This window comes from Acomys minous (assembly GCF_964271855.1).
Source record: "Acomys minous genome assembly, chromosome: 16".
Lineage (NCBI taxonomy): Eukaryota > Metazoa > Chordata > Mammalia > Rodentia > Muridae > Acomys > Acomys minous.
In genome coordinates this window covers 93782103-93791175 of record NC_140498.1, presented here as the reverse complement: position 1 = coordinate 93791175, position 9073 = coordinate 93782103, and the positions used below count along the sequence as shown (strand labels likewise).

Sequence of the window (9073 nt, the reverse complement as noted above, 5' to 3'; positions counted from 1 at the left end):
GCCATCGTAGATGAGCAACAGGTGGCCTAGCATGGAGGCAGGCCCCCTGAGGCAGAAGTTTGGGCTGATTAGTGATAGTATCTGAGTGCTAAGTTCTGGGAGGTCTCAAGCCCTGCAAACACAGTCTGCAAGGAAGTGTCCTGTAGGCCCAGTGGCCTAGTATTCCAATGAACCTGATTCCTTCACACGTAACTTTCTAGTTAAAAAAGTTTTACATTGCTGGGTGCAGCGGCACATGCCTGTAAATCCCAGCCCTCGGGAGGCAGAGGCAGGTGGATCACGGTGGATTCCAGGACAGTCTGGTCTACACAGTAAGTCCAGGACATCCAAGGATACACAAAGAAACCCTGTCTTGCAAAAGGAAACCAAAATTAGTTTTACATTTATTCGTTTGTGTGCGGGTGGGGGTATTCACATGCTATGGTATGTTTGTGAGGCCAGACAGTAATTTGGGAAAGCTGGTTCTCCCTGCCATCTGAGGCCTTGGGCGCTAATTCAGGCCATCACAGTATCCGCAGTGGCTTCTTTACCCGCATATCCATCTTGACTTCCCAGATCTCCCAGTTTATAGGTGAATGCCGTATGCTCCGGTGTCAGCAGGCAGCCCGCTTCCGCATGTCATCCACTCCTCAGGCAGAATGTCTCCACTTCCTGGAGACCTGTCCACGAATAAAGAGAAAGCAAGATTTGGCATCCAGTGAGTGACATCCCTTACAGATCCCCAGACTGTGGTCCTGCCCACAGGAAGGTCCTCATGTCTACCATGGCTGTGCTGGATACAGATCCAGATGCTGAGATACCCAGGGTAAAGGTCTCCCTCCCCTGCATCAGCTATAGCGCCACACTAAACACTTGAGAGTGTCTTCCCACTGTCCCCTCCCCTGGCAGGGGAGTCACTTCATGTTTTCTTATACCCACCAGGCATGTCCTGCTGAGCATGGATAAACCAATCATATTGTCTTTCCAAGAATGGTGCAGTTAAGACTGATCGGTGCTAAGAATTGACAATGGAGGTGAACTGTTGTGGAGAAATAGGTGTACTCCTTAAGTCAGCTAGGGAGGGAGGGAGGGAGGGAGGGAGAAGGGGGGAACATGCAATGTAGGAAAGAAATAAAACATTTCATAAGCCTTGGGCATCAAGGCTCTACACCAGCCTCACATCATAATCTGCCTTCCTAAAAAACTTCCTACTCAAGACCCTCCATTGTACTAGGCTTTGCAGTCTCATCAAGGAAAGAGCCCTCCGCCTAGACCAGAACCCATGAGAACCCTGTGCAACTCTTCACCCTATGTGTGAGGTCTACCAGATGTCCCAAAGACTGAGACTGTCCTGGTTTCAGCCCTGGTGAGCTGCTGTTTCCCTTTAGCCAGTCCCATTCCTCCTTAGTCACACTGGGTGCAGCTGCTCCACACAACAGGACTGGTCACACTGGGTGCAGCTGGTCCACGGAACAGGACTGACCACGTGTAGGCTGGCTTATATGGTTCTCGCAGACAGGAGAATGACTGTAAACCCTCACCATCAGCTCCACACCCCAGTGAGAGAGCATCTTCATAAAGCTTCCCTCGCCTCAAGCCTTCAAGGCCTCTCCCCAAATGGATCCATCATCTCTTGCCTCCCTCACAGAGATGTGTGGTGTCTCAAGGACCACACCTGTTCTTACATTGCATTTATTCATGTAGCCAACATGGAGAGCCAGATGCTGTTTCAAGCATGGAAGGCAAATCAGTGTGCAGACGTGGCCCAGCTGCTGCTGCTGCTGCCTTAAACCTTGCAGGAAAAGATGGACAGAGCATATTTATAAATACACATGTCGTTGGTGATAAGTGTTATGGGAGAATCAGGCAGAATAAGATGTCAGGCAGGCCCTGGGGTTGTGGCACTTGCTAGTTTACATAGGATGCTTGGGGGAGGCCTCTCTGATAGGATAACATTTGAGAAAAGACCTGGAAGGAGATGAGGGAAGAGAGCCTTGTGGACATCTTAGCTGGGGTCAGGGAGGTCACCTGTTCAGCAAAGCATAGCAAGCAAAAAGGCCCCCCTGAGGCAGGAGTGTGTTTGGTATAATGGAAGAATACTGTAAGGTCTGTGAAGGGGGAAAAAAGGTTAAAAAAAAAAAAAAAGATGGAGCTGTCTAGGGGGCAGAGTAGGGGGCATAAAAGGCAGAGCTGTGATAAAGACAGTGTCTTTCAGCACCCTGGAAAGCATGGGCTGGGTGTAGCCGGAGAGGGATATGGTATTCACAGCAACATTCTAGCTGCTGGGCTTAGTCAGCCAGAAGGGTCAAGGTGGACAGAGAAGTCAGCGCTGAAGCATAGAAGTCAATTATGGGATGGTTACCACCATGCAGTCAGGACATGACGGTGGCCAGGACCAGGGTGACATCTTCAGAAACAGTAAGGTCTACCACTGTCAGACTGTACACAGCAGAGGGCGGGACTCTGGCGTCTTTTGGTCAAGGATCCCTGTGACGTGTCTGCAGGAGACACAGCATCATCTTGTTCTCAGATGCAGGCAGCCTTGGCCTCCGTCTGACCCTCAGATGAGACGCAAAGGGTGGTGCCCATGCAGCAGAAGGAAAGCGACACCAGCATCTCTCTTCTGGAACTTGCAGCTGGGCCCACACTCTGTTTCCTGAGCTAGGAACCTGGGCATTTCAATGGGGCGTCTGACCTGTGGTCCCCCAGCACAATTCGCTGTGCCCTATCCAGCCAGGAGCACTTACTGAGCTGCTGCTGGGGGCCAGGCGCAACCACACCAATTCCAAACACCTGGACAGTGTTCCAAACAAGAGATTAGAAACCAGTACCTGAAAAATTACAACAGCCTCCTTTGTCTGCTCAGCATCAAGCAGGTGTGCTGGGGTATTCTGAAGCAAGGATAAATCCACCTCAGTAGACTGCAGAGACTTCTCAGAATGCCCTGTGATGGGCATTAAAGGCCAAGACTTGAACAGTGCCTAACAGTTTTCCAGGAGGGTCAACAGAGAGAGCAAGATTCTAGACAGAGAACGTGCTGCCTCCACCCACGTGCGTAAAGGCTGATACTCCTGGAAGGAGCGTGTGGATGCATTTTGTCAAAGCCATGCAGCCAGCACATCAGAATGAGGCCCTGCTCCGTGCCAGGCGCACCCGAGTCCAGACCCAGCACAGGCCCCCAAACGAACGGTGCCCCCGGTATCCTCAGGGCTCCTTACTCTTCTGTAGCCCCAGTCTTTTTACTCATCCCACTTCTGTCTAGACTGCGAGCTCTTAAGAACAGAACTCCGGGGGCTGGAGAGATGGCTCAGCGGTTGAGAGCACTGACTGCTCTTCCAAAGGACTTGGGTTCAATTCCCAGCACCCACATGGCAGCTCACAACTGTCTATAACTCCAAGATATGGCATACACGCAGGCAAAACACCAATGCACATACAATAAAAATTTAAAAGTTAAAAGAACAGAACAAGTGCTGTTCCTTTTCTGCAGCCCCAGTACAAAGCTCAGTGGCTGGCACATAGAGAAGAGAGTTACTGTGGCTGTTCTGTGACGCTCCTGTCCTGTCTCCTTTGTGGCCAGTGCAACAAGGAGGCCGGGATTAAAAGGCAGTTGCCTTAGCCTAACTTAGAATCGAATTAAAGCCCAGCCGCCCCTCACTTGAGTCCTTGAAAGTTCTTTGCATCCTCCCCACACCATCAGCAGTCAGCTCCCCCACCTCTAACTTCTATTCCCCAGGGACCTTGATGCCATCAGCATTTAAGAAGTTACTTGTACTAGAGGTTTTTTTTCCTCTCAAAACACCACAAAAGAAGCAGCGTGACCTTTCCCGTGGAAATGGACCTGGGAGCTTCTCCTCCAAGCTACTGACATCTGCGAATTCTTATCTCACAGAGAGGTTTTTCTTCCCAGCCTGGCAGGGTGAGGCCGGATGTGAAGGAACTGGGCTGATAGGTCCTCCCAGGAGACAGCGCCCAGGGGACAGTTTATTAATAGTTCAGGGCAGCCCTGCCGAAGGCAACTGTGTGGGCCGGGAGAGCCACAGTCTCCTCAGGCCACAGTGAACTCTGCCGACACCTCCTTTCTTTGACATCTGTGCAGAGAGGCCCATCCCGGGAGCTGAAAAGAGAGCATGGCAACGGTCAGAGAGTTAAAATAGCCAACGTTGACTGAGGCAGTGAATTTCCTCAGGGCACGGAGAACGTCTCAATGGGACTTTGGGTTGGCTACAAACGTCAGAACGGTGTCCCTACCCCTCACCCACACACCCATCAAAACCCTCTTTTTGTGATATTTATCTGATAAGATTGGAAGTGCATGGGTCTCTGGGGTACATTGCCAAAATTGCTTCGATTCTTCCTCCTACTTTGCTTCTGTCCCTGGCCCTACCTCGGCCCCACCCCTACCTCCACTCCACCCCGCCCCACACCGCCTCATCCCTACCTCAACTCCACCCCAGCCCCACCCTGGCCCCACCCCGCCTCATCCCTACCTCCACTCCACCCCTGCCCCTGCCCCTTGCCCAGACCTTTCATATTGGAGCCAGCAGCTCTCCTCATTGCCCGAATCTTGGCTTAGCGTCATGACTAGCTTTGGACAACAGGATGCGACAGAAGTGGTGTCATGTCAGTTTCCGGGCTCAGCTTCAAGAGTCTGTGCACACTTTCCACTCTCTCTGGCAAACCTTCCTGTATCATGTGAATAGCAACAAGCCTTCAGGAGAATGCTTGTGGAGAGATACATGGACCAGAGACAGCTCAGAGCAGTTATCCCATATGTTGAGGCCCTAAAATACATGAAAATCAGGATAGAATCCAAGCTGTACCTGAACAGAGATACTGGAATCCAATTGATCAGAAAAATTATCTACCTGAGCCCAGTTTTTATTACCAATAGCTAAATAGTTAATATTTTAAGGCACTGGTCTGTGTGGATGTTTTGTTACACAGCGATAGCTAACTGATACACTCTTCTTGTGACCATGGCATTCCCTAGCGCTTAGGAGGATTTAGTGCCTCGTGAGAATACAGCAGAACTGTAATCTAGAATGTAAGCTTGCACAGGAATGGTCAGCACAGCCATGACACACAAGGCAGGGAATGAGTGCATCTTGTATGGAGTTTGAAAACTGTGCAGAAAAGAGTGTCCCTCTTTAAGAGAATGTTCCAAGGGACAACTTGCTTCCTGGAGTAACTGTCGACCTAGTTCAAACTCCTGGGAGAACCGGCCAGATCAACAACGGTCATTAGTGCACCCTAGAGATGGGTGTGCCCTGCTAATGAAAGGGTCAGCTGACACATCCACCCCACAGACTCTTTGCACCATGATGCTGTTCCACGCATGACCTTCCAGCCACTTGCCATCATGGTGGACATACAAGCACCTCTTCTCCCTGAGGCAGCTTCCGTATATACTGTTGGGTACGCCCTATAAGTATGGCCCAGACTATTTACTTCCTGCTGCCACCCAGCCTTGAACAACTTCATCAGCTCAGTCAGTCTCATGAGCTCCAACTGAGTTCCTCAAGGCAGTCAGCACGGTCTCTCCAAACCACCGGACTGACCACCTTCCTCAGCCAGCCTCCGGTGGCTCCCTGCTGCCCTTGAAAAGGCTTCCTCAGAAGGTTTCGTAATCTGTGTGTGTGCCCTGCTAAGTGTGCCCCATCTTTCCTGCAGTTCTCACTGAGTGCCAAGTCTGGATGTTCTTGAACCCAGACAGTCTGACTGTCCACCCTTTGCTTGGATATGCCCTATTTTCTCTTACTTTATTTAACTTAGCTTAGATGCCAGTTTCTTCCCCTTGACTCCTGGGCTGGAAGTTGCTTTCTGGATCTTAACGTGCCTGGCAGCTTCTTCTATCCCATTCCTTGCTCCTGTGTTCTCTTCTCCACTGTTAGACAAGATGGTTAAAAAGCAGGGACTGCTTCTTATTCTATGTCTCACACAGTCTGAATATGGCAAGTGGTTAGTTGGATAAAAAGATGATGGATGGATGGATGGATGGATGGGTGGGTGGATGGGTGAATGGATGGGTGGGTGGATGGGTGGATGGATGGGTGGGTAGGTGGGTGGGAGGGTGGGTGGGTGGATGGATGGGTGGGTGGATGGATGGATGGGTGGGTGGATGGATGGGTGGGTGAGTGGGTGGATGGATGGGTGGATGGATGGGTGGGTGGATGGATGGGTGGGTGGATGGGTGGATGGGTGGATGGGTGGGTGGATGGGTGGGTGGATGGGTGAATGGGTGGATGGATGGATGGGTGGGTGGGTGGGTGGGTGGATGGGTGGGTGGATGGATGGATGGATGGGTGAATGGGTGGATGGATGGATGGGTGGGTGGATGGATGGGTGGATGGATGGATGGATGGATGGGTGGGTGGATGGGTGGGTGGGTGGGTGGGTGGATGGGTGGGTGGATGGATGGATGGATGGGTGAATGGGTGGATGGATGGATGGGTGGGTGGATGGGTGGGTGGATGGGTGGGTGGATGGGTGAATGGGTGGATGGATGGATGGGTGGGTGGGTGGATGGGTGGGTGGATGGATGGATGGATGGGTGGATGGATGGGTGGGTGGGTGGATGGGTGAATGGGTGGATGGATGGATGGGTGGGTGGGTGGGTGGATGGGTGGGTGGATGGATGGATGGGTGGGTGGGTGGGTGGATGGGTGGGTGGATGGATGGGTGGGTGGGTGGATGGGTGAATGGGTGGATGGATGGATGGGTGGGTGGGTGGGTGGATGGATGGATGGGTGGGTGGGTGGGTGGATGGATGGATGGGTGGGTGGGTGGGTGGATGGATGGATGGGTGGATGGGTGGGTGGGTGGGTGGGTGGATGGAAGAATGGGTGGATGGGTGGGTGGGTAGCCAGGTGGGTAATGAATAGATGGGTGGGTGGATAAATGGATAGAAAGATGAATGAACAAATCAAATGAGATAAAGTAGAAACTCTGAGCGGCATCTTCTGAGAGTGAGAGGGGCTTGGGATCTTGTGGATAGGGCTGGGGAGTTGGTTCCCATTTCCAGAGCACTGGAAGAAAGTTCTTTCCAACCACATGGCTTTTCTGGAGAGTGGGTCAGAAGTGAGATGATCAGTCACTAACATGCATAAATATGGAAAAGTCTGTGAACTGGTGGCCTTTTTGGCCTGATCTGTCACAGGTGAGATCCGTATCAATGCTACCGAGGGCTCGAGGCTCCTTTTGATCTCCTGATAAATCATGTTGTCTTGTTCCCCATTTCGCCAATGAGAACTCACGAACACAGAGAGGCTGAGGACTGTGTCCAAACAGAAGTCTTTTTGTCTGTGGGTGAGCCATCTCTTGCCTACCTGATTCCTGCCTGCTGTAAACAGGGTATGGGACCATCAGTGACACCATCAAACATGCTGATTTAGGAGAATTCAAGACACCACAGAGCACCAGAGCCTAGCTTCCTGGATACCGCAGCCAGATCCCCACTAGTGAGCAGACCTTTCTAGATTTTCTTTGTGGTCTGCCATGCATACTTCTAGACAAAGCCTCAATCTGTTTCTGCCACTCCTGCACTGCAAACTGAGAGCAAAGAAGCCAGCCGTCCTTCTGCACCAAGTTAGCATAACCCTCCTCTCGTTGTCTATACATAGGAGATCAGCTCTGTCTGCATATTTTCCTGGGGTTAACATGCTCCCCCTGTAAACAAGCCATTCTGTGAGCCTCCCAGAAGCTTCTCCTGCCCACTCACCCATATAGCTTCCCCTGCCTGGAAGCTGCTTTCTTCCCTCCCGCTACCACACATTTCTACTGTAGGAACACTTGCAGCCCTATAGCTCACATCACTGTCTGTGTTTAGCCTCATGTTCAGAATGAGAGTCTCCTCTCCCCCACCCCTTCCCAACCCTTCCCATCCCTCCCCACCCCTAGGGCTCTATCTCCTCTCTCTCCACTCTCCTCCATCTCCGTTATGTTTTGGATATCAAGTGTCCCCCCAGCAAGGGCTCCCTTATGAAGCCGTGGTCCCCAGCATCAGGTACAGAGGTGGACGGCATTGGATCATAATGGTGGTGACTTAGCCAATGGATTCTCTGTTGGTGAGTTCACAATGACTGGGCTGTTGAGAGTCGGTGGACCCCATGGAACGTGGGGCTGAGCTGGAGGAAACAGGTCCCCAGGAGGTGTCTCTTAAGGGCACACTTTGTCTCTCCGCCCCCCTCTCTGCTCCCTGGCTGCCACAAGGCAATCAGCTTTTCTTAGCCATGTTCTTTCAACACGATGCTTCCAACTCACCACAGGTCCAGGAGCAAGGCCGCCACTGTGGATCAAGTCCACTAAAACTGTGAGCCAAAATAAGTCCTTCCTTCTTTAAGTTGTTTGCCTTGGATGTCTTGTCACAGGAGTAAACCCACAGGATGGGGTGTCACAGGGGTCGCCTGCGCACCCCATCTTCTTCCTTCCCTTCCTCTCTTTCTCGTCCTTCCCCCTACTGCTCTTACAGAAGACCAGGGTTCAGTTCCCAGCACCCACATCAAGTGACTCAAAGACAACTTCAGTCCTGGTTCTAGGGGACTCAACGCTGTCTTCTGGCCTCCAGGGGCACTTGCATGTATGTGGTGCATAGAGATACACACACACACACACACACACAAATAAATAAATAAATAAATATTTTTAAGAAAGATATTTGTGGGGGATTCTGCTGAATTTGTATATATTCATAAAATAAGTTACATTATAACCTAATTTAGTAACTTTTACAGTGTGTGTATGAGTATGTGAGTGTGTGAGTGAGTGTGTGTGTGTGTGAGTGTATGTGTGAGTGTGTGTGTGTGTGTGTGTGTGTGTGTGTGTGTGTTACTGGAGAAACCCAAATATCTTTGGATGTGTTCCAGGACATGCATTCATTTGGTTTAAACAAAAGGTCTCTCTAAGATCTCCGTGCTCCCAGACTCCCTTGCAGCTAGACTGTAGCTTGCACCTTTACGTGCTAGAGGGTCATGTGACACACTTCTACTGCTGAGACATATAATGAAGACTACAAGCTGATCCCTAGATAACATTGCCCTTTCTAGCGAAGGGAAGGAGAGTCTTGGTAGAGCTCCTGACGCCCCTCCCCCATTGC

At 51.1% G+C, this 9073-nt stretch overlaps 1 long non-coding RNA gene across 9 annotated transcripts; it reads right to left on the bottom strand.

Moving 5' to 3' along the window:
• Positions 1-395: 395 nt before the first annotated feature.
• On the bottom strand, positions 396-7832 carry LOC311587582. Of its 9 annotated transcripts, XR_014775913.1 has the most exons (8): positions 7700-7832; positions 5741-5866; positions 4506-4763; positions 3802-4096; positions 2811-2923; positions 1665-1771; positions 919-1053; positions 396-659 (listed from the first exon to the last, which is right to left on the bottom strand). It is a non-coding gene; the product is annotated as an uncharacterized lncRNA (long non-coding RNA). The 9 variants fall into 9 exon arrangements; XR_014775909.1 differs by having other exon boundaries at positions 2811-4096; XR_014775910.1 differs by having other exon boundaries at positions 919-1018; positions 2811-4096.
• Between the last annotated feature and the right edge of the window lie 1241 nt (positions 7833-9073).